At 46.2% G+C, this 26,698-nt stretch overlaps 1 long non-coding RNA gene across 3 annotated transcripts; it reads left to right on the top strand.

Moving 5' to 3' along the window:
• LOC129382277 (uncharacterized) lies at positions 1-26,698 on the top strand. 3 transcript variants are annotated; one of them, XR_011895104.1, is made up of 6 exons: positions 1-604; positions 1,221-1,316; positions 2,644-2,898; positions 4,940-5,052; positions 18,846-19,018; positions 26,434-26,698. It is a non-coding gene; the product is annotated as an uncharacterized lncRNA (long non-coding RNA). The 3 variants fall into 3 exon arrangements; XR_011895103.1 differs by having other exon boundaries at positions 4,903-5,052; XR_011895105.1 differs by lacking the exon at positions 4,940-5,052.

Here is a 26,698-nt window from a genome sequence, read left to right as displayed (position 1 = left end):
CATATATGGCGCTGGCCATAGCATTCGTAAATTGGTATAGTAGATTGTTCTGCGGTTTGAGCCTGTAGTCCGGTTCGTTTATACGATTGCAATTTCTAAAGTTTGTCTGGGCTGACAGGCCAACACGGCCTTTCTGGCAACGTCAGTTGGGCTCTGTCTGTAGGTCCCGTGGCCGTTCGAACGCCCCATTTTCGCGCTGCTGTTTCATCGGCAGCAGGACAGTCGCTTCCATGCAACATGAAAACAGTACAAGTTATAGTTTCTTTACGAAATGGCCGATTCTATTTGGTTGGCTCATCAGCGACCAAATTTCGAAGTTCGCTCGATTATTGCACCTTGCTATTGCTTCGACGGCTGCATGTCCGCTCATCATCCAGGCCCGGCGTCGTGATCCGAAGAACGGTGCGTCTGGGAAGGCCGGATAGGCCGGGGCTCAAGCTGGACGTCAAAGACTGTTAAGGCGAAGTGATGACGCAACTTCAAGACTGCACTGGCAAGAAAGCCGAAGGTAGCAGATAGGCAGATAGCTGCTTCGCCAACCCGGCTCGCTTTGGCTTCCGTATATTCACTTCCTCGACGGAAAGCTCTTCGTCCTACTTACTGTGTAAGCAAACGCGTTGACGTCTTAGTTTTGAAGGAGCTCTCCGACAACTTATTTCCCTTTCCTATTCGCGTTCATGTTCTTGCTGCGAGCAAGTGACACGATTCATTTTTGATATGAAGAGCCATGTGTGATGTACATGTACTCTTTTAATTGGCTGAGGTCACATCCTGTACTCAACAGGGCGCAAGAATGGTTTTGGTTTCATTCCAACATGATAATGTGCACCGCACATCCCGCAGCACAAGAAGAAATTTTCCATACGTAGCAGCTAGGAGTACTTGGATGTAGCTTATAAAATCGCCCAAGGCTGATAATTATCCGATAAAGTGTTATCTTTGAACAGCTGCCTTGTCTGCTCTTAAACCGTGTGTGAGAACAGCCTTTTGCAGTATTTTTCTATGCCATACTCTGCCCAACACAGTTTTTTACCACCTTACGCGAAGAAAAAAAAAATACATTAATCATTTGAAGCACTGCAACAGTTTTGGCAGTTTGTTCTTTATTTCTTAAAGCACTGAAGAAGCTATTTGGTGCTGTCAGAATCATCCTGCATTTCCACAAAGAGATTTGTTTAAACTGAAATGCCCGAAATTCTTGCTCTTGCCTGCTCTTTCAGGACCTGCTTATGGCTTTAGGATCAACGAGTATGCCACCTGGATGACTGCAACACTTTTGTAATACAGGGTCCCACGGGTGTCCTGGTAATGAATTGGTAAGGCACCTTCTAGCACTTTCTTTGTTGTTTTTATCTATTGAGATACCCTTCCTGTCTTGAGGGTTATTTGCAGTTATTTGGATGTGTATATATAGATATATATATATATATATATATATATATATATATATATACAGAGTGAGAGAGAGAGATTGGTTGAAAGTGGCACACTGTGGTGTCTTCTTGATCTCCTTCTGTGTTCTGTGCCATAGTCTCACATGCTGTCAAGATTTCGGCACAGTCATCACTGCTTTTGGGGCCACCATTGTGATGAAGCTGATGCAAAAGTTTGGTGCTGTACTACCTGCTTCACGTGTGGGGCAAGTGTATGTGCAGTCACTACCCTCACCTAACAAGCAATAGCTTGTTGATGTTGCATTTAATTTCACTTCTACAGGATGTGAAATTCAGTTCAATTCAGTTCAAATTCAATCCAGATGTAAATCTGTTCTGCCATGTGTGTGTACACACACACACACACACGCACGCGCACACACACACACACGGCAGAACTCACCTTATGGTGATTGTTCCCATTAATGCAATTAGCAGTGAAACAGGGACACACTGTATCGCTGAAGACACCTTTATTTACAATATGTAGTTGGGGAAGTAGGCTAAGATGCTCATTGCATTAATACATTCATGCGCCACAGTGCCACCACAGACCACAGCGTCTACACCTTGGGATGCCGCAAAGAAAGCTTCACTAAACTCTGCCTTCCAACTGTTACCAGAATTGTACTACTGGCTCCCACAGACCATAGTGTCTGCACTTTTGAATTTACAAAGAAAGCTTCACTTAATGTGGCCTCTCGGCCACAGCTAGTTTTGTCCCACTGGCACTGTAGAATTGGATTTCAGCATATCTGACTTCGAATAAATTATGATGCAATTCCATAGGCATATATTTCAAGCCTAAAGCTTTCATTTTCACCTAGAAGAGTGCCCCTTCTAAATTTTATCAGTTGGACATGTACCCGTAGGGAGCACTCGCAGCAAGTCGATAGAGGTTAGAAATATAGACACCGACGACACAAAGTTGGGGAAGTAGGCTAAAAATGCTGTAGCATATAAAAAAAAGACATTCTTTTAAACGTTAGGACCCCCTTCACACTCGCTCCTTGCTCTCACTGTGGCGTGTGAAAAGCTAATTTCTGCACCTAAAGGTGTGTCTTCTTTTTTCACTAAATCAATTTGAAGTGATACACTATGGTGTCTTCTTTATCTCCTTCTGCGACCTCATATTATGCACTGCAGTGCTTTTCATGCATTGAGAAACAAACTTTGAGACTTCCCTTTGTCATGCCCATTTCCATTGTAGGTTTCATGGCCTACGGGACCATTGTTGCAATAGAAGCTCCGTAGCCGTGGCCCAGTGGGTATGACACCTGGCTCGACTGCAGGAAGTGTGTGGTTCAAGCAGACCCTGGCCAAACGTCCAGCTTTCCAGATGTGCGTTGCTTGAAGGAAGTTCGTACAGGCCACTATGATTGCTGTGCAACAACTAAGACCAACAAAACACCACACAAATCTCGACAAGGAGTCTGGTGGTTCCACTTTGCCAACTTACCATTAGGTGGGTATCCCTTCAAGCATCTGAAACTCCTGTAGTTACAGAGTACCTGTCTGGGTGTCTGGGAGTGTGCTTGTGCCTATTTTACCGATAGGTAACTGGTGGCAGCACACATCTACCTCCCACATAAGTGGTGGATGCTCGTCTATTTTGCAAAAGCTGTGGTAGGACAAGGGGCTCCCAGGGACATTAGTAAATCTCTATAGGGCCCCATTTCGAGATGAGAGCCCATACAAACAACTGAGTGCTGGGTCGTGCTACATCTCTACCTCTTAGAAAAGCCTCTTAGTGGGCTAATGCGCATGCAGGCCCCCTTTCCCTATACTGACCTCCCACCCCCTGTTGCCTGCTACACTACTGGAAATATGCCATGTTTCATTTTAATTCCACCAAATTAAAAAGAACAAAGTGCGATCACCAGGGTTATTAATATTTTTATTATTATAAGGAAAACAACAAAACTTGCTTGAAATGCATGCTGTTGTAAACACCAACACATATGTTCACTTTGTGAATAATCTGCATTCTGTTTTCAGCAAAAGCTAGGCTTTAAGGAAAAGTTTAGTGCACTCAAGACAAACAAGAACGTAGAAAAGACAACACAGCTCAGATGTCGATCCTTCTAAAGCTAGGCTTTGTTTGCATCACTAAGTTTAATACTGTGAGGAGATGCATGGTTGTATCCAAAACATTCTTTATTAAAATTCAAGCATCAGATTGCAGTAATTGTTATACACGTTACTCTATAAATACGCAATATATATATACAATACTTAAGGCAATACAAACACCATAAAAATGCACCAGAATACAGATGAAAATTACCAACTGTAATTGCAAAACATTATTCGAAAATATTTTCATTAAAGGTAAGACAAGCAAGGACGACACTAGATAAACGTGGCAATATCAAAAACAACAAAAATACAGTTCTTTATAAGCACGCTAAATATCACAAGAAGAACAAACAAGAGGCGAACAACGAAGATTTACGTATATTGAATTACACTGCTCAGCGTTTCATTGGCAACGTGGAGGCTGGGAGGCGACACAACGAACTTATTGGAACTATTCATGTATAGCGCAAACAGTCCTCTTTTAAAATGGCATCTTTCGCACCTTCGCTTTGGCGAAATCAGATATAGTCTGTTTGAAAGATAGATTGCAGAGGAGGTCACTTTCAATGGACATGATAACAAGCGAGTTCACCTTGTCGTCAAGGAGGCTCGAACAAAGGCGATTTTTTACAGCGACAACTTGGAAACCGATCGTTCGGTCTCACAGTTTGCCACGGGTATGCTTTAAGTACATTCGTAAAGCAATAGATAGGTTCGGAAACACATCAATAAGCTTTCTTTCGTGCAGCAACTTCATTATTCTCAGGGGACTCGTGTGCTGGCACACATAGTTGTGCAGAAAGTTCGCAAACTGAACGATTTCGGCAGAAAATGCTGGTTCCAAATCATATTTTTAGGTTTTCACCAACTTCTCAGCCTGCTGTTCCAGAGAGGCCTCGCTCCCAACTTCTGTCATAAATATTAAGAATCCGAACCTTTCGCAGAGGAAGGAAGGAAGGAAGGTAGGAAGCCTATCGCACTTGCAAAGCAGAGCCTAGACTGTGAAGTACAATATTGTAGGTCTCTACGATAAACTTTTTTCTACCCTGTAGCGCACTATCGCTTTTTCCGTTGGGGTGCTTACACAAAACGATGCATTTGCCCTCATCCTGATAACATTGATTGGTACTTAGCTTGTGTACTCTCTCTTTGAAGGTATCAAAGAGAGGTCGCAAAGAATTAACAAAGCCTTCTAGAGAGCTTAGCAGGTCTACAGCAGTTGAAATGCCTAGGCCTGGTTTCTGAAATGCTACGCTCGTTTTGTCAAGGCGCTCCAAGATTTCACTCCAGAAAATCGCCATGAATGCAGTCTCTAGTTTTGTCATTTTCTTGAAAAGAGAGTGCGCTTCGTTCCTAGTGTCACTGTTTTCTTCCTCATTCTTTGATATAGCTTCAAGGCAACACAAGACTTCATTGAAATTTTTCAGAATGGCCTTACATGATTCAGTGTGTCTTGACCACCTGGTCGTGGAGAGACTTTTCAAAGCAAGCTGCTGGCCAGTTCTGCCCATGCTGTCCAAAAGATACCTCCATCGCTTAGGTGAGGCAGCAAAGAACACATACAGTCTCTGAATTACAGTGAAAAATTTTACTGCCTCAAGGCAACTGTCAATGCTACACGCGCCAACTAAGTTCAGTGAATGACCAGCACACAGGACGTAGACTGTCAATTCGTTCAGGTGTTTGATTTGACCTTGTAGTCCTTTGTATTTTCCTGACATATTACTTGCATTATCATAAAATTGGCCCCTACAATCATCAATTGAGATGCCATTGGTTGTCAGGAGGGACATCGCGGTATTGAAAAGATACAAGCCAGTATGCGATTCAATTGGAACAAATCCAAGAAAGCATTCGTACACGTTTCCATTTAAACAGTATTGTAAAACAGCTGACAGCTGATCAACGTGAGGGAGGTCTGGAGTCGAATCAACAATTAAAGAGAAGTATTTTGCGCGTTTCACTTCGTCAATGAGACCTTCCTTGACAGCCTTTGCCATATGCTTGATAAATTCATCACAAATGGTTTTTGACAGATACGGTGGGTGACCTTTTCCTTTGTTCCCGTAGCGTTTGATGTGCTCCTCTAGAAAGGGATCAAACTTGGCAATGGCCTCAAGCACTTCCATATAATTGCCATTTCTCGATGAACCATAAATCTCCTCACTGCCCCTAAAGGCTAAACCCCATGAGCGCGATTTTGTGCGCGACAGCGACGAGCGACGGATCGGGCCATCGCGTGGACAGATCGCTCGGTCTTGTCGCGCGATCGCTCGGTTCTGCAAATCTAGAATTGGTCGCTCGTCGCCCGGAAGTGCTATGAGCGACTAGCCAATAGCGCGAAGCCGGAACTGGATGTACATAACTCAAGTACTTCTGATTGTCGCACGAAACGAGCAAACGATTGAATTTTTACACGTGCAAGGATAAGAACCTACTGCAGGATTTTCAGAAGTATTTTATGCTGCTTTTTACAGTAAAACACATCAACTTGAGTTAATAAAGCACGCGTCACGCTAGTTTCGGCGCCTATATTGCTGCCCTTATACCGGCAACACTGGGGAGACGTCGCTCGAAGTCGTCGCTCGCATGGGGTACGACTTGTAGGCGACGAGCGAACGCGACAGCCATCTCCATCGCGTCGCTTGTCGCTGTCGCGTGCAAGATCGCTTGCATGGGGTTTATACTTAAACGCTAGGCTGTGCTCAGCTAGAAGCTTAACTACAACGACTACGCGATTCAACACGTCTGTCCAGTAAGCGGTCTCAGTGACAAGATGCTTAACCAGCTCCTTGTCAATTGTGCTGCTCGAGTTAGAGCGGGCAAGCCATGCTGCCACGTAGTTCTGGTGCTCAACGCTATTTTCATGTGTGCAAACCTTTTGTTCTGCTCTTTTCCAATCAGAAAAGCCATGCGTGGTGAAAGCACTGGGGTTGCTTGAAATTGGAAATAGTTTGCACATGAAACAGTAAACGGATCCTTTGGACTCCGAGTACATTAACCAGTGTCGCTCGTACGCCTCCCCATTTACAGCCTTTTGCACAAAAAGATGAGGTGACATATAGCATTTCTGAGTTTTGTATTGCCTTTCGGAAGACGGAATATTTTCTGCCCGATTTCAAAAATACAGTGGCCCTTTCTCAAGGCATACACTCTGAAAGCTGTCAGTAATAACGTCCGGCCACTTAGCAGGGTCACTTCGGAGAATCTCTCAACGTACCTCTTGCAGCGGGGGTGTCTATACTTCTCTGTTGCCGTGAAAAGAGGCCGTCTCATTCATCCTCTCGAGGCACACTCTGTGGGTGGGAACATGATTATTTGAAGCCAAACTAACAGGAAACAAGTGAGTCGGTTCTTGGAGTGTCGTTTACTGGCGCTCGTTAGTAGAAGGAGGCTCATCGGGGAGGTTTGGCACCTGTTGATCAGCAGTAGTAGAAATCGGGCGTGGTGGACAGGTCACCTAGAGCTCTGTGGCAGGGGCCCGGCCGAGTATCATAGACGTTGCTGACTCCGGAACAGGACAGGGCTCGGTTAGCGTCGGTTTCTCAGAAATATGGACGACCAAGGTTGGCACCGTTTTCACAGGATCCAGACAACCAAGATGAATCAAACCTTGCTTCTTGCCAGGAAACTGTGGTGATGGAGTTGGCAAGTCTTCCACAGAAGCACAGTCGATACTATTGGGAGGTTGACACGGACTCTGGGTAGAGCGATCATGCTGCTTAGCGGAAGCTGTATTCAGTAGGTACTTTGTCATCTTTGGTAGCTTCTTTTCACGCTCTTCTCTTTCTAACTTCGCCTTTCGTTTAGACACACCACTTTGATGCTTCCAACCGAGCATTTTCGAATGAATGGATGCTAATTGTCCACCGGGCACTTCGTCAGTCTGACGCAAGCGCAGGTGTCCAACGGTGGCTGTCCCAATGACTGGCGCATGCTGCCTGGATGATCCGTGGCTGGCCGAGAGTAGTGCATCCGCCGGGAACTCCTCAGCGGGTGGGCTTATGCCAGCTTAACAAGCGGCTCGGGGCTGAATCGCAGCCCACGATCAACTTCCTTTTATAGATGCGCGCCACGTCTGTCTGTTACTAGTGCCAAGGCAGGCGTTCACATACGCATAGAGTTCCTTGTACAAACTCACTCCTTTTCCCGTTCCGGTCTTGTCTTCCTATTGGCTAGGAGCAATCGTCTGTTCTGGGAGGTTCTCGATTTTTCTTTCGCCCCGTCGACGCCGAGCGCGAGAGCGAAGGGGAGAGGGCGACTCCTAGCGCGGGCGAAGTTACGCGCCCTCCGTCGCCTCTGAGTAATTTTTTTCTACTTCTTTCTGGATAGTTCGGCGGCCAGTCTGACCTACATTTTCCGTCGAGCGCGCTCGAGGTTGCGCAGCCACTAGGCAGGAATGGGCCCTGGAGACAGGCCTTTTGTGTCCAGCTCTCCAACTTCCCCTTTCACTCTTCCACAACCCTAGCCCAAACAGTGAACATTCCATGCCCCCTGGCACGCGGACAAAAGCATGTGTGACGTCTTCTTTCCTTTCCTGCCTAGACTCTGCCATCAGACTCATCATCATCTGCTATCGGACTCATCCTCCCCACCCAAATTACCATCACGGTAAAGAAAAGTCGAATGGGAGGAACTGTTGGGTACTGCAGCGCATTCTTTCTATGAGAAGGACAGCGGTGGAACTATTTGAGAGGTGGAGAGGTGACGTGGTGGTGACGAGGGGCAAGGGAAATTTAGGTCCTCATCCCACATTACATGTTTTAGGTGTTTCCCCCTTGCCCCTCCTCTCCAGACAGCATTGTACAGCCGGACTGACAGGAAACCACGAAAATTCTTCCAAGCAAACGCACCTCGCTTCGTAAGAAAGAGGGCCCCGCCGGGGTGGCGGGGGTTCCTGCTTTTGCAGCTCGACAAGCTCTCTCCAAATGATCAGGCTAAATGCATGCTGTTACATTAGGCGGGGGGCCCCGTCTGCTCGTTCTGGTTTTCTCGCTTCATACATGTCGCTCGAAGTTCCGTTGCCCATGGTTCCATATACTAAGCAGTTTAGAATAAATGGGCCCCCTTCTCCTACTGTCTGAGGTGAGGCCTCGGGCTGCAGCCCCCTTAGCCCTCCCCCTTAATCCAGTGCTGTTCACCACCGCTGCAGCAACTAAATTTATCTCGCCAAAGTGGCAGTTAGTGAACCTTTTCATAAAGTCACGTGCACCCCTTGCGGCAGCCCGCCAAAGAACCCGGATGAAAATGAGCCGGCTCCGCTATCGTCTGTTACCGCCATGTACCGCATGGACGTTGTTGGGGACGCAAGCGACATCAAATGTTTTCTCTTGCTGTTTTAGGTCAGCAAATGCTTTGCAAGCTTCTTAATTTCTTCTCATATGTACAGATATTTGCTTATCATGCTTCAACCCTAAAAAGATAATGTAAGTCGGCCTTTTTTATGTTGTTTATTACTGGGAGCACCATCGGCGAGGATCTTGTACAGGGACATGCATTTTCCCCCTAAAATTGTAGAAAGAACATTTTGCCCTTAGCGCATCTCTGTTCTTGCTCACATTTTGGAGAAGGGCTGCATTTTCTTTCTCGGATCGTTTGAAGCAACACTTGGCATTGTTACTTGCCTACTTTATCAAGAACGAACTATGAATTTGTGTTTGTCTGCACCTGTCAGATGCACCCCAAGCAATTATTGGAATCGAACTCCGAAGCCTCTTTCCTACCATGTTGCAGATGGCAGAAGTGACATTAGAGGCATGTTTCAGACATTGCCAACTGTGAGGAGTGCAGACGAAGACAAATTTGCAGTTTTTCTCTTGGTAGATGTGGCTAGTAACTGCAGAAAGCTTTATATGCCTAGATAGATAAGTATAATACCGGCCAACGGAGGCATTAGGACCTGATGTTATGATAAAGCAGATAGCGCAGGATTTCAGGTACGGTCCATGAATTAGAGCTGCCAAAGCGTGCCGGGAAGTGTTGGCGCACAAGATCGGCTTTCTGTGATTCTTACTTTCTCTACAATGCACCATGTATGCTTCACCACATTGCACAACATGTTGCGGCTAAGCTATGCAAGTCCCTTGCTGCCGCATGTCATTTGTTAAGCTCTTGTTGTTGCAGGTACACAGCACCTTTGCCTGCCACCTTTCTTCTTTTTCTGTGGTGTGCAGTGAAGCAGTGAGGCAGTGAAATAATAGTAAAATGCTTGCCATAGGCTCCGCAGTATCACACTAGCAGCTCGCAACCAACAACCAAAAAAGATAAGTCAAAACTAAAAAAAAATCGAAAAAAAAGAAAGAATTCACATGATGCCTTCACATTTGCATGGACAGCTGCATCCCGGTGCACCCTCTCACCAAAAGATGCCACCAGAGGAGAGTGCACCACTGTATGCTTGAATTGAATCCTGGGGTTTGATGTACCAAAACCACAATTTGGTTATGTGGCTTACCATAGTGGACGACTCTGGATTAATTTTGACCCCGGGGATCTTTAACAGGCCCCCAATGCACGGGACACAAACATTTTTGCATTTCCACCCCATCGAAATGTGGCTGCGGCGGCCGGGATTCGATCCCGCAGCCTCGTGCTTAGCAGCGCAGCATCATAGCTGCTAAGCCACCGCGGCGGGTCTACTGTATGTTTCTGAAAAGGTCCATTCTGTCCATTAAGAATTTTTCTTCATATTTCTTGCATTTTCAGAATAATTCAAAGTGTACGGTTGCAGAATAGATTAAGAACTTCAGATTATTCAGTCAAGTTTGTCAAGTTTATACAATGCGGTCTGCATGCGAGAACTCTCTACAAGGACATCAGATATGACATTATTTCTTGTCTAGCATACTTAGAAAGCACTTAACCAACCACTCGAAACATTGTGAAAAGCAGTAGAAGAAGTGAACCTGCTATGGGGCTGCATACTGACATCCAGAGCAAACACCCAGCCGTTTAACTTTCAGCATGTCCCCCCCTGTTGGCACTGAACCTAATGTATTGGCTGACCGCTTACGCTGTAGCTGCTGAACGGATGTCGAACAGTCAGTGCACAGTACTTACACCATTTTTCAATGCTCACAAGCGTGGAATCGGCGAAATGTCATGCGCACAGACCATACTTGGCGAAATTGCGGTGCATGGACCTTTCCCCAACTGCAGTTGCCACCAATAGTGACGTCAAAACATGGTAGCCGTGGCGTGTTTCCTGCTCTCATAGCTTCTAGCGCTTCCACGTCGTCATCATGGATGACGATGTCGCTGATGGCCCTTCTATATCCAATTCTGCTAGTGCAATGGTCGTCATGAGGGCGTTCGCAGAGAAATGGGGTCTGATGGAAAAAATGGCGCATGGCCTTGTTGAGTTGTTGAGGCCTTGTTGAGTCTATAGCCACTTATCTGCCATTGTCAGTTAATTAGTACATTGCCTAGTACACCTGCTCCATCGTCCCTGCCAACTACATATAACGAGGTTTTACTGCATTAATCAAACTTTCAGTATAGGTCCAATCAGAAACATTTCAAGATGCATGCGGTGATGGGAATGCTGTGCCAATTGTGCCAAACTGCGCCGTAAAGGAAATCCTGCTACATGCTGCACAAAATTGTCATTTATGGCAGTTATTGCGCCAGGCCTGCGCTTATCCATACCTGCTCCAAATGGGAAATACATATTTAGTGCGCGCGAGAATTCGCCGCACATCAAGCCACCCTTCTTTGTGACTCAGCCTTACACGCTTTCCATCACAGCTACAGAATATAGACCTAACCATGTTTGCAAATGGTAGGCACCATCGATGTATTCTATAGTATTCTAGGCCCTATAGCGCCATTGCGTAGGTTTCACCCACATTCTTCGCCGCCCCAGATTGCGCTTTTCTTTTTTTTGGTGGGGGGTGGAGTGGGGGGGGGAATTTGCTGAAGCCACGATTTGATTATGAGGCACGTGGCAGTGTGGAACTCCATATTAATTTTGACTACCTGGGCTTCTTTGACGTGCCCCCAGTACACATTCTTGCATTTCATCATCATCATCATCATCATCATCATCATCATCATCAGCCTGGTTACGCCCACTGCAGGGCAAAGGCCTCTCCTATACTTCTCCAACTACCCCGGTCATGTACTAATTGTGGCCATGTCGTCCCTGCAAACTTCTTAATCTCATCCGCCCACCTAACTTTCTGCTGCCCTCTGCTACGCTTCCCTTCCCTTGGAATCCATTCCGTAACTCTTAATGACCATCGGTTATCTTCCCTCCTCATTACGTGTCCTGCCCATGCCCATTTCTTGCATTTCGCCCCCATTGAAATATGGTTGAACGAGAAGGTAGGCCTATCTCGCTGACCGCCACAATACTGTTGCCAACGACGTGGTCTTTGGTGCAATTCACAGTTCTATGAGTTCATACGTAAATGGCTAACCTAAAAGCTAATACAACCTACAATCAACAAAGAGAAGGCTGGTGCTCTGACAGCACTGTCCATTCATGTAGACTCGACCAGCAGGTGTGACGTGGCTCATGCTGTTGGTGCTGGCTGTGACTGTGCTGGTGCTGCTCGCATTGATTGCGGCTTGTGGTAGCAGGAAGGGTTTGAGGTGGCGTTGGTCATAGAGATAGTGGTGGCGATGACATACTGGTGCTGCTGGTCAGGACTGCCCAGAGGCTGTCCCAGGCAACCATGCATGACTGAGCCTGGTGCTCAACTGCCGTTGCTCGCGCAGTCGCCCTTAATCTCGGCAGCGGGTACCGTGCAGTCCCAGAACTTCATGCAGCCTCAGACCTCGTTCTTGCTCAGTGAAGCCCGGTTGGCTGCCTTGGCCGGTGACTCTGAACTGTTGGGGTCTCCAGAGATGTCAGTCATACCTGATCTCCTTGGCTGAAGTCTTCCACCTTTTTTATCCTGCCATCTTTCTCTCCCCACATTTTGGGCACATGCTCCACATGTGTTACTGAATCTCAGTGCACCACACCTTTGGAGCACCACGAAGCCATCGTTCATTGGACCAGATCATTGCGCACACATGGTCTCTGTCGTCATCCTCCTCTTCTTTTCCTTTGCTCTACATGTCTGCTTCGATTGCTTCACTTGCTACACACACTAAGGCAAAAAGATCAAGAGCAAAAGCAGCATGTCAAACAGGCAGAAATTTCAGTCAGCAAATTGGAGAACTTCTTTGTGTCTTGTCATGTCCTTTTTATTGCTACCATTGTTCCTTCCTGGTGGTGACCTGCCAAAGGCCAATAAAAAAGTTCAACGCAAGCTCCACCATTTCAAGACACAGGCTGGCACGAAAAAAGGAGCATGCAAGTTTGTAGGTGCTGTGGTCTTCCTAGAACTGGTTGCTGGGCCTACTTTGTAGACCAAAACATGTGCTCGGCTCTAGTGTGACTCGTAGTGCTTCCTTCTTCAATGTTTTCAAATGTGTGCAGCATGCATAACAAACAACGGTCGTGGAAAGCAGCTGCAGTCATTTTCTTTGAAGTGTTCCATTGAACCAGAGGACTATGATAGGGGGAAATGTTACATCCCTACCAACATGTACAGCGCTTGTCATGGGGCAAACCCCAGTATCTATTATTTTTTTCTTTTCTGTAAATGTGCAGCATGCTTTTCTCATGTAGCCCCTGTTCCACACGCGTCACATGGTCTGTGGCATTTGTCTCACTTCCAGCATTGTTTACAACTGTGCTGTCTTATTTTTCTTTTTATTTTTAAAATGTTTAAATACAGGCCACGTGTGTGCCTCACACTCTGAACAAGGTTTATAGTATCTTGTATTGCACCATGTTACTTTTGCTATACTTGTTGGGCCACTTGGCCAGAGGTCCTTGAGGCTTTCATGGTTAGCACTATTAATCTTTCAGTGCTCCTGGAAGAGGCTGGTGGCTGGACACCATGGTCTAAACACAGTCAGGGTGCACACAGATCTTTGAAACTATTGAAAAGCTTTGAAATTGAAAAGTTTGTTTTCAAGATCCTTGAAAGTCCTGTAATCGCTTTCTTTTTTTTCCCTTGAAAACACAATGTCTTGAGTAATGCAATCTAGGATTGATTATGTGACCCGCCTTCTATGGCAGCTCAGCTTGAACCCGGCAAACTACCTATTTAGAAATGAGGGTATAAAAATTTAAAGCTGGCATGAGTGCACATGCATTCCACTTTGTACAACTACTTATGTGGAACCGAAAAACCGCACAGTGGATGACAGTGCTTGTTGCTTGTTCCCCTCCCATGTATGCGCTGCTTTCTTCGCGCCTTGCCAAGAACTTAAAGTGATCAAGTCTGGACATTTCCAATTTATTTCTGTATCTCTAGTGCTATAAAGCTATCTGTAGTGCTTTTGAAATGTTTTTATTGTAAGATATTGCTACTTCGGATGCCTCTTTGCACACTTGAAAAAGCTTTGATGGGGCCTTGAAAGTCCTTGAATACCCTTAAATTTTTGCCTCTGAAACATGTAGGAACCCTGACAGTGTACAGGGCTTGTCCGTAAAGTAATAAGACTGCCTGTCATGTGACGCTGCAGTCGCCAGTAGCGCGCTCCCCAGAGGCGGGATTTGTGGTCGTGAACTTCCACGGCAATGCCTACGAGGATGCAGAAGACTGGCTCGAGGAATACGAGCGCCTAACCAAGTACATTGAGTGGCCTGCTGGACAGAAGCTATCCCATGTGTATTTCTCTCTTGAAAACAGAGCCTGCACGTGGTTCGTAAATTGCGAGGGAATCTGGCCAAGCTGGGATGAGTTCCACCACCATTTCCTCCATACATTCGGGAGCAACGAAAGGCGAGACCACGCACAGCATCTTCTCGAATCACGGATTCAAAAGCCGAATGAAACTGTTGCCATGTTCACTGAGGACATGGCTTGTCTTTGTTGTCGTGCAGACCCCGATATGCCCGAGACAAAAAGCTCAGCCACCTCATGGGCGGCGTAAAAGAGCAACTGCATGCCAGTCTAGTGTGGAACCCGCCAATGAGCGTCGATGAATTCATTAAAGAATGCTGGGCTGCCATTCCCAGACATGGCAGCCCAGCTACAAAATGTTGTCCGTCGACCGACACCTCCGATACCGACGCCGCAGTATAACAAGCAGTCAGCACTGGCATCACCTTGGTACCATAGGGAACAACCGACGTGACCACCGCTTTGCAGAACCGACATTTGGCGCACAGCTGACTACAGGCTCTTGTGTTTCCACTGTGGGGAAGTGGGCCATATCTGCTGTCGTTGCCCTTATCGCATCAAAGGGTACCAAGCGTTCCAATCCACTGCTTCTCGTCATGCTTTCGACGGCAGTCGAGCCAACATCGACGCGAATTCGACGAGCTGGCAAGCCGATTCTCCCGGTTACCAGTTGTGCTCCCTCTTCTCCGGGACATTGTTTTCCAGCTGCAAGACGCAGTTCCACTGACGTGGCGTGAGGGCGATCTCCCAGCCCACGCCGGGAGAACTGAAGGCCTCGACCTCAGGGGGGAAAGTTGCCACACGTCGAAGTGCCGAAAATCCCCCATTGCCATCAAACGAGAAGCCGATACAGCCGGATGATTTGACGACAGACGATATTGTTAGTGCAGATGTTACGGTATCAACTGACAGCCATAATGTGATGGCACTAGTAGACACTAGCACGGACTTTTCAGTCGTAACTGAAAAACTGGCGGACAGACTTCACAAAGGGAAAATGGAGTGGTCCAGGCCGCACATTTGAGGTGCTGGAGGCCAGCTACTGACACCGACTGGCAAGTGTACTGCAAGGGTCAATATAGGAGATTCATCATTCGTCGCAAGTTTTGTTATTCTCCCCGACTGCTGCAAAGATGTAATCTTAGGTATGGACTTCTTACGTGAGTACGGCGGCGTCATCAACATACCAGAAGGCATACTAACCTTTTCTGGGGATGAAAGTGCAGAACTACAATGCAAGTCTTTGCGCATCATAGACGACGTGACCGTGGCACCATTATCTTGCCGTCTTGTTTCCGTCAGGTGCGACGCGGAGTATGATGGGGAAGGTATTGCCGAAAAGATAATTACACTTTTGCTTACTCAAGGTATTGTCACGGCCAGAAGTCTCGTCAAAGCAAACAGAACTACTGCTGACAAACTTCAACAAGCAACAATGACACATTGCAAAAGGCGCAGCAGTTGCTTACCTTGACGAGATTGCGGAATTCGGCGAATGCTTTGCATTACAACAAGGGGAGCAAGACGCTTCGGCACTGTTGCGTGTTCTTTACGTGAGTGCGAGCTTATCACCAGCGGAAAGGCAGCACCTTGTGGACCTGCTTCACCAATTTCGCGATTGCTTCTCGTCGACATCTAGAGTTGGTCAGACGCCACTGACAAAGCACCAGATTATCATGGAGGAGACAGCGAGACCAATCCGACAAAACCCGTACCGTGTAGCACCAAAAGAACGCGAAGTGATCCGAGAGCAAGTAAAAAAATATGCTTGACGACGACATTATCCAACCATCAAAAAGCCTGTGGGCATTGCCGGTAGTGATGGCCAAAAAGAAAGACGGCAGTCTACATTTTTGTGTCAACTACTGTAAGCTGAACCGGGTGACAAAGAAAGACTTAAACCCATTACCACGTATCGACGATTCTCTCGACAGGCTGAGGCATGCCCGCTACTTCTCGTCTCTAGACCTCAAAAGTGGCTATTGGCAAATTGAGGTTGACGAGAGAGACAGAGAAAAGACTGCTTTTGTAACGCCTGATAGGCTTTACGAATTCAAGGTCCTGCCTTTTGGTTTATGCTCAGCTCCAGCAACTTTTCAGTGACTCGTGGATATGGTTCTGTCAGGCCTGAACTGGCAGACATGCCTAGTACCCCTTGACGACGTAGCTTTTTCGGAAACGTTCGAGGAACACCCGAGATGGCTGCTGGTGATTCTACAAACGATCCGGTCCGCCGGCTTAACACTGAAAGCAGAAAAGTGTCACTTTGGTATCGAGGAATTCCAGTTCTTAGGTCATGTTGTAGGTCATCAAGGCGTCCGCCTTGACCCCGACGAGATCACGGCCGTCGCAAAGCTTTCAACGCCGACAGATAAGAAGGCAGTGAGGCGTTTCCTAGGTCTCTGCTCGTTTTACCGAAGATTTATAGCCAATTTTTCACATATAGCTTCACTGTTAATGCACCTTACAAGAGAAGACGTTGCCTTTGTATGGGGCAAAGAACAAGCAGCATTTAATGATCTCCTACCATGCCTGCAAGCACCTCCTGTACTGGTTCACTTTGACGAGGACACTCCTACCACGATTCATACGGACGCTAGCAACGTAGGTCTAGGCGCTGTGCTCGTGCAGTGGCAGGACTCAGCTGAGAGAGTCATTTCATACGCAAGTAGGACGCTCTCACGTGCCGAGTCCAATTACTCAACCACAGAAAAGGAATGCCTTGCGATGGTATGGGCAGTTATGAAGTTACGCCTGTATCTCTATGGCTGTTCCTTCAGTGTTGTCAGCGATCATCACTCACTTTGCTGGCTGACGAACTTGAAAGATCCGTCCGGTCAACTAGTGTGCTGGAGCCTAAGGCTTCAAGAATTCGATATGACAGTGGTGTACAAGTCCAGACGAAAGCACTCCGAGGCCGACTGCCGTTCAATGTCACCGATTGAGCAGGAAGTCACAGAAGATGACTAAGACATGGCTTTTACAGCTGTCCTAGACACGGCCATGATTGCTCGTCAGCAGCCGGAAGACAGCGAACTGATTCCACTTATTGAATTTTTAGAAGGTTGGATTACAAGCGCGCCCAAAACATTTGCAAGGAGCTTGCCATCATTCTGCTTTTGTAATGATGTTTTTTACAAGAAGAACTACTCTGCAAGCGGAAGCAGCTGCCTACTTGTCATCCCAACGTGCCTCCTTCATGAGGTCTTGCAAGCCTGCCACGATGAACCGACATCTGGCCACCTCGGCTACACGTGCGCACTGGCCCGAGTCAAAAAGAAATTTTACTGGCCAAGGATCGCCACCTTTGTGATACATTACGTGCGTGTACACGTGCCTCGATTGTCAGCAACGCAAACCACCATATATGAAACCAGCTGGGCAACTACAACCAGTCCAAGTCCCCACAACCCCATTTGCCCAAATCGGGATGGACCTTCTCGGACCATTCCCGACTTCCAATACTGGCAATAAGAGGGTAATAGTTGCCACCGATTATCTGACATGCTATGCAGAAACCGAGGCCCTTCCAAGTGGCACCGCCGTCAAAGCAGTGCAATTCTTTATTGAAAACGTGGTTCTAAGGCACGGTGCACCAGCGGTGATAATAACAGACAGACGATTGCCTTTATGGCTACACTTCTAAAGACAGTGCTTAGCCTCAGCGGCACAGCTCACCGAAAGACCACAGCCTATCACCCGCAAACGAACGGCCTAACAGAATGCTTAACCAAGACTATTGCTGACATGCTGAGTATGTACGTAGACGTGGAGCACGAGAATCGGGATGACATTCTACTGTACATCACATTCGCTTACAACACTGCTCAACAGGAAACAATGCGAAAGACACCATTTAGCCTTCTTCATGGCCGTGAAGTGACGATGATGCTCGATGCGATGTTGCCACATGACTGTGGTGATACAGGCACAGACGCTGAAGCTTTCACTCAACATGCTGAAGAAGCAAGACAACTCGCCCGCGTCAGAATCGCCCGACAAGAGGACCAGACGCTTGACACTACATTCCGCGGTGCCACTACATCACATATCAGCCAAGTGTGGGTTTCGAGTCCCATCCGTCGGCGAGGGCTTTCAGAAAAGCTACTCGGACGGTACTTTGGTCCGTACAAGGTTTTACGGTGCCTCAGCGACCTGAACTACAAGGTCATCCCTGACAGTCTTGCTTCCTCCAGGGCGAGGCAACGTCCACCAGAAGTTGTGCACATTGTTCGCATGAAGCCCTATTGTTTGGAATGAAGTGCCCACACGTCGTCAGACACATCTTCCTGCCACTAGGTGAGCATCGGGATGATGCCCTCTCTGCAGGGAGGCAAATGCGACATTCAGTACGTGGCACGTAGAGGAGGATGATCTCGCGCATTGCAGAAGAGAAGAAGAGGTCCCTGCGCGATCATGTTTTAGTTGGCCTGCAATGAAAGTGTCCTGCCCTTCTTTTTATCAGTTCTTGCTGCTTGTGAACCGTGACAATATGTACCAACTGGATCAATAAATTCTTTTTATCAGACCTAGTCTCATTACCTTACAGACAAACCCTGTATTTAAAGAAACAACAACTAAAAGAGCACAAATTGTTTTTCAGACAATTTAAAGTGATTTTGGGTATGTTTTTTTTTCTGTGCAGAATATGTATGACATCTCAAGAAAATAAACGTGACGTTACAAACTTACTGGCAATGGTAAACATGACACATTATGTGACTGAAGTGCCCTGGAGAGCTACTGCACCACAACCATGTGGTGACATCAACTTGGCTTGTAACATCACTCAGCTTCTGGGGCAATGGGCAAGTGTTGGTAAGTGGTGCATATTGTGCTATATTTTGGAGGTCTGGCTTGATCACAAATTGATCTTTGTGAGAGACTTGGATTGGCCATAGTAGTGGCATTTGGTTTGATGTAGCAAATGCGTAAGTCATTGCATTGTCACAGGTATTTGCTATTGTGCCATATCATCCATGTATAATGCACAATCAAAGATGACTTGTCTAACATATGTATACACTCAGATGGAGGGATTATAAGAATTGTGCTGCTGGCTGCTGCAGATGCTGACATTTATTGTTTTCCTCCATGATAGTTGCATTTAAATATGCATGCATAACTGCAACATTGTAGTGGAGAGAAGGCATTGACTGCTAGAGCCTGATTGCCAGAGCACCGTAGTAACGTTGTGTGTTTGGTTGATACTAATGTCATGTTTTCCTTTCAACAAAAATGCTTTTTCATTTTGCCAAAATGTGCATCGATTGTGGAAGTTTGGTGGATGAATTCACTGTCCCATAGCACCGCCAAAAGATACAATGAAGCCATTAGGAGGCACATTGTGCCAACAAGTTCTAATTAACCAGTGGAAGCCAATTCTTAGATCAATATAATGAAACTATTGGCCTGTAGAAATGTATGAGCACTGGTTCATATCAAATTAACAAAAAGGTCAGATTAGCCAGTCAAATTAATGAAAGCCTACTAATACTTGTAATGTGGCCCAACTTCTAATAATAAGTACCTTCTGATTCTGATTGTCCTAACTCCACGCTCTGTACTGTCAATGGGGCCAGCTCTGGGTATCATTGCCCATAAAACAATTCACGCATCCCACTCCGGAGACACGTCGGACACCCCAGCTGTTTCTCTAAAATACTTGGCCAGCACCCTAACCCATGACCTTTCTTGGTGAGAACGTGTAACAAGAATAAGTAACAAGGCTGTGTTCTTGGTAGCCTACGTGGCACCTCAAAACATGCTCCACTCTGTAAAGCTTCTAGCTTTACTAGTACTGTACTATTTACTAGTAGTACTAGTAGTACTACTACATTACTAGTAGATAACGGTTGGCCATTTTTGCTTTCTACTTTGACAAGCGTGAAAACTTGGAGCACGTTCAAAAATCACCACCTGGGGGAAAAGACCGAGCTGCTTAGAAAACAAAAGAATAGTTCTTCTTCATGTTCGATAGTGCAGTGAGTCTGTGAGTGGCGCGGAAAGTCTTGAAACCAATTGAAACCAATTTACCAAATCAGCAGATCATTAGTACCACCGTCTCTTGGCTCACCTAAAATGCTTTATCTCCTGCCATAGCTTCCTATTTTTTAGCCTGCCCTAGGAGGGTTTTCAAGTGAAAAGGGCAGCTTGCAATAATGGTTACCATATTTGCCTAATTCTAACATATGACTTATTTTTCAAGAAAATTGGCGTGGAAATTGTCTGTGCTGTGCAATTGGATACCAAACTGAAACCGTGTTTACAACAGCCTACTGGGAGGGCCAGCATTATTGCCATTTTCATCACAAAGGGGCATCTGAACGAATTTTCGGGTAGTATGGCAATGATGAACTGCATCTTTTATTCTGATTATGAAAGTTCATTCAAAAGAGAAGTTATTTTATGAAACGGAAAATTGTTATCCACTTGACTACAGCATGAAGCTACAGACGGGTCAGATTTTCCATGAGTTATTCTAGATACTAAGCAACAAAGTCGTGTTGTGTTTTCAGTGTACCGGAGTACTGTATGCTTTGCTGGACAAACTGTTGAAGTGGTTAGTCTAGGCATCGGCCACCATCCCGGTAGCGATTCCTGTTAAGTTCATCTGTAAATGCAAAATGCACAGTGGACCAACACTGAAGACGACATGTTGTGGTTCATGGACGGCAATAAAAAGCTGTCTGAGATTGACAACAACACACATTAAATGCCAAATGCAATGAAATTGTGGACTATGTAAAAAATCTAGTTTAAGATAATGTAGATATCGAAGACATTACTGCTCACAAGAAGTGATGCAGCTTTTCGACATGACCTCAGAGAATTTCGGATGCTGCACTACTGCGTAGCGTAGATACCGGGGCTGCTGTGAGGTGCCATGACAAGCCCTCTCCCTGCGTAAGACGCTTGGTCCCTGTGGTTCTCCATCTGTGGCGACATGAGCCACTACGAGCGCCCGGTGCCCGTGACTGACCATGGGAAGCTGGGACTTATTTTACAGCGACACCATCAAAGGCTGCTAACAAAAAAAACAAGGTACAGTCAAAACCCGCAATAACGAAATCGCCGGGGAAAGCAAAAAAATGTTGCTTTTGCAAAAACTTTGTTAGCGCGAGAATGAGGCAGGAAAGACAGAGAAGGGAATTGGGTTGCAAAAAAAAAATGTTTATTGCCAAATGTCAGTCAGCTTACTTTGCCGAGCCTTGTCTTGCAGCAATTTTACTGCTCTCGATTCGCACTGCAAAAGTGGTCCATTGCCACGTCATCATCGTGCTTACCGAAAAATGAACGAATTGTGTCAAAGGCATGCGTGTTTGCCGTCTTCTCATGATTAGGTATCTGGCGCTCGTTGGCATCGTTGGCACCTTCGCAAACGCTACTTATGATGACCTCATCAGTCATCTCTTCATGCACGACAACACCCTCATCCGCATGAACGAACTCATCGATGCTGAGGCCATCCGGAGAACCATCTGTTTAGGCACAAAATTCATCCCATGCGTGGGCCAACAATGGTGGCACTGCGCCGTCAGCACTGTCATAGAGTGCGCCTTCAGGTGAACCTTCTTGCGATGCCACTGGATCAGCGCATGATGCTTGCTGAGTCGCAATGAAGCTGGCATGTTTAAAACAATTAGCTATCACGGCTGGCAACGTCGCACCCCATGTGGCGGCCACCGTCTCAAGTGCCATGAACATATCCACTACAGTAGGATGCTTCAACTGGAGGTTCATCAGCAGATGCTGAATCAGCCTCGAATCAGCCTCTCCCTGTAGGCACACTTGACACTACGAATGACGCCTTGATCGAGTGGCTGCAGCACGGAAGTGCAGTTTGGTGGAGAAAAAAACCAAGCGCACGTTTCCAAGCTCCACGTCGTCAACATGATGGGCACTGCAATTGTCAAAAAAAGGGCAGACCGACCGGCCTGCCTTCCCCATGTCCGTATCAAAGGCCGCGAGCCAGCTGCCAAATCTGGTCCGAGTCATCCATGCCTTCAGGTTTGTGGTGTATTGTATGGGCAGCCGATGATTTCCCTTGAAGCAGTGGAGCTTCTTGCTTTTGCCAATTACAAGCAGTGGCCGTTTATCTGTGCTGTCCATGTTAGTGCACAACAAAATTGTTACATGCTGCTTGCTGTGTTTCCCCCCGCGGCATCTCTGGCCTTTTAAGTCCAGGGCCTTCGATGGCAGCATCTCGTAGAATAAGGCCGTCTTATCTGTGTTGTAGATGTCCGAGGGCTTGTGCTGGTCTAATATTTCTTGGTTGGTCAGCAGCCACGACAACATTGTCACAGGGTCAATGGCTGCTGCCTCCCTGGAAATGACTTTGGCCACTATGTCGCGGCGGGCTTTGAAACGACTCAACCAGCCAGGGCTAGCCTTAAAATCAGCATGCCTGAGAATGCACGCGAAGTCCAGTGCCTTCTGCTGAAGCACTCTGCCAGACAACGGCACTTTGTTGGCATGCTGCTCACAAAACCATGCGAACACCGCCTTGTCTACATCTGGAAATGCCGCAGCGCTCACTGTTTTTTTGTTCTCACTCACGTCATTTCCGAGCGTGCCGAGAATGGAGGTCTTGTTTTTCAGAATCATAGATATCGTACTGCTTGCAATTACAAATTCATTGACGATACTATCCATTTTCTTCCTGCCCTTTCCAGCTTGGGCAATAATTGCAGCCTTATCCTGCAGTGTCATAAATTTCCGCTTTTTGGCTGGAGGCGGCATCTTAGCAGGCTGGCAAAGCGCATGGTCCGATTGGCACAAAGACACACAGTTGACGCACTCTAGCGCTGATGACACCGAGCACACAACCATGTGCGGTGGTACACAAAGCCCACTGATAAAGTGCCATCGCTGTCGCCTGTCACGAGGTGTTGCAGGGCTCTTTATTTATTGTAAGCAAAAATGGCGGTAGCCACGCAAGTGTGTTGTGCCAGTAGTTCATGCAATTTAAGCGCACAACGAATGCATTTGAGCAGTTTATAGACACAATTAGTGCTACGTGACTAGATTATTTGCGGACTGCCATTTCAGAAAAATTCTTTAATGAGGGATTGCTTTACAAGAAAGTTCCGTTGTTGCGAGATAGGAAATGCATTGACTTCTATGGGTGGTCGCCGGGGATCCAAAAATATTTCATTACGGCAAGAATTTGGTTACCTCGGGATTTAGTCACCGTGGGTTTCGACTGTATACAATTACCAGCTCTGTGGTTTTACCAAGATTAATTTAGTTCTATATAAGGTACTCATTTGCACTAAATTTAGCCATTGTGAAAGTCCGTTGCAATTGGCCTTTAAAAGATCCATTACCAGGCCACATAGCTAATTCTGGTTATATGCTAGAAGTTGATACGTGTCCTCTAGGGAGCATTCTGCCATAAGAATTTTCCAAATTGGTTCATTAATAGTTGAGATAGAAATATTTCAGTGCCACGAACCCATGATTTCAGGAGGCGAGCGCCACTGCCAAGCGAGACTCTCTCCACTTGCCCTGTCTAGCCTCCGCGAAGCAAACTTCCTTTCCTGCATTCTCCCATACCGGAGCTCAAGAATGGCGCAACACGTACTTCACGGGCCCCGCCTTCATTTTTTCCCCTCCTCGCTTTTTCATTGCATGGTGCAATTCGACTGACAACGTCGCGTGTGAGCTGTTGTGTTTGTCTCGTTTCAGGCAGCACACAATTTTGCGTGCTGTGCACGAGAACACCTGACTAGCAGTATAAGTCAGTGCTACGGGAACACTGAAGCAGACACAAGCAGGTCGCAGAGCATGATCAGGCATTGGAACACAGTAGAAAGTGACATAGTTTCGGTGTGTGTGTGCGTGACTGTACGTCGCGGGAACAAGCAGACGAAACAGAAGTATATCTGTCTTGCTGCTGTGCGATGTAAAAGAAAAACATGCAGACATTCAGTTTGTGTTTTATTATTTCTCTATCTAAGCTTTAATTTGTCTATTGAAGCAACATATCACACAAACAACTGATGTTGCCTTGAATAATTCTTGAAGTCACGTCTCACTGTGAGCGACGTCACAGCACAGACACATGTATGTAGGCACGCTTGTACATGTACGTCAACCCTCTGGTTTGGAGCCCAGCGCCTGCAAGGAGAAGGGCAAACGGCATTCATTTTGAAATTTAAGCTCTTTCTGTGGCGCATAGCAATGTAATACTTAGTAGACACGATTGTTAGTGCGCATTGTATGCATGGCACTTGTAAGCTCAAAATGGCTAGACCTGGTAGAGGCACTTTGAAGGGACCCTGAAACGATTTTGACGATTTTGTAGAAATGTGCTGAGTCCTTAAGATAGGTTCTTCTGATCATTATTTGATGCATCTAAGTGCTCCGTATAAAGTGTGTAATTTATGATAGTCTTAAAAATGTACATCACTAACTATCGCAGCATGCCACTCGCCTGAGTTTTTTCTGCCCCATAACAGGTGACGCGAGGTGCCTTTGTTGACTATATCTATAAAAAAGAAAGTAACAAAAAGAGAATGCGCAAGGACAATTTATCACTACACTGAAGACTTCCAGCACAAAGCAAGTGTCGTCTGTTTGTGTTACTACGTGCTCCCTCTTGACGAGAGCTCATTGGTCATTGTTGGTCTCGATCTTCTTTTCGTGGGCACCATGTTTCACCCTTTTTACACTGTGGGCTGCAGACATAGTGACTGGCAATATGTCAAGCTGCGACATGGTGTCCCTCTGCAAGGCAGCAGATGAGTGGAGTGGCTGCAGCACATTGTGCTGTCGGTACCCGATTGGCACCAGGATTTGCACGTTTGCGGCTGTCACCGTATGCCGGAGGATTACTGCCACAATAGTGTTTCGCATGTCTGGTGTTCGTGTAAACACAAGTGCTAGCAGACGTTTCACGGGTTGAGCAGAGGCGCAAATGTGAACGGTCTGCACGATGCAGCCACTTGGTGTGGCACAGAGCTCAACCAAATACAGAACTAATATAGCACTAACGAAGCGTATTCTACTTTGGCTGCTGGTGTAAACTTTTGGCAGGAAGCGTGATCGTGAACATATTGCTTCTGCAAATGTTTAAGATGTTTTGCACTTGGTTAGAGCAATATTAGCTCTTTGTTTAGCTGATTAAGCACTGCACCACCAAGTGGCTGGATATTGCAGACCGATCAGGCCACTCACATACGTCTGCATTAAAACTCCTTTTGGGTCCTTCATCAGAGCAGTAGTAGTATGGAGAGGCTTTAGTTTATGCCTCCGCTCATCTGTCAGAACGCTCAGCTCGCATGTGGTTACTAGTACACTGGACACGCTTGGTGCTGCGACAGAATGTTTGTAACGCACGCTGCTCTGATAGCTCTCACTTGGGATTGGCTGCCAAGTGGCTGGCAGAGAGGTTGGAGAGGCTTCACAGACTGGCTCCAAGACAACTGGAAGTAGACGACATGACGTCCTATCATAAATGCAGAGCCAGTGAAGGTGGAGCTTAGCCCCAATAACTCGGCGAATAAGTAGAGAAGAAAATGCATGGCTATGGAGGAAGGTAACTTGTAATCATCTGTAGCTCTCTTAATAGAAGACGCTTCACATAAATTATGGTGCAAATGAATTACTGTAGCTGCACCCCTACGCTTGTACAAAATTTGTCGAAACTTTTTCAGGGACCCTTTATGAGTAGATAAATTTTTATTTCGTGAAGGTAAGCTCAGTTGGTTCCGTCTTTTTTCAATTGCCAGGATCGCAGACATGATGCCTTTTTCTCATTAAAAGATAGTGTGCGCATTTGATCTGGGTGCACATTGTTTTCGGCTTTGAACCCATAAAAACTGGATGTGCATTAAACTCGGGTACACGTTATAATCAAGCAAGTACTGCCAAATGAAGCACTGGTGTGCTCCGGTGTTTTTCTCTACATATTCATTAATTCAACACAATGGATAATTTGATCAATTTGGTTGGTCTCATCAAGGTCGAATTAATTGAAGTCGATTGTATTTCTACTTTTAGTTAGTTTAAACAAGTGCCTTATATTGTCGCAGTGTACTTAGTTGGTTGCTTTCAAGCACTCCTGAATGCTTTGAAATGTGGCAGCACAATAAAGTAGTTGAAAATGAGTGCTCCAAGTATGTTTTTTAGTGGTTCTCTAGTTAGAGCTATTTGGGGATGTAAATGCATTCAAATATCTACCAGGAATGACTGTGCATAGTTATGTGATAATTTCGTACCTGCTGCAGAGATGACTGGTCACAACTCGCCTCAGCCATGGAGTGCCCTGCCTGCAGTTCCTTGCATTGCTGGACCATTGTGAGTGACTTATGATGGGTCGAGAGCGTGGAGTTACACGAGGTCAGCTGAACTGTCCTCAGCTTCCTGTTGGGCATTCTTCTATATTTAATTTTGTTTCAGCTCTGCAGAACATTCCACCAATGTGGCTTATTGTCTTTTGTTGCCCTCGATGGTTTGACTGTGGTGAAAATAAACATCTTTAGTTAAAAAAAA

This window comes from Dermacentor andersoni, chromosome 6 (assembly GCF_023375885.2).
Source record: "Dermacentor andersoni chromosome 6, qqDerAnde1_hic_scaffold, whole genome shotgun sequence".
Taxonomy (NCBI): domain Eukaryota; kingdom Metazoa; phylum Arthropoda; class Arachnida; order Ixodida; family Ixodidae; genus Dermacentor; species Dermacentor andersoni.
This window is presented reverse-complemented; position numbering and strand designations above follow the sequence as displayed.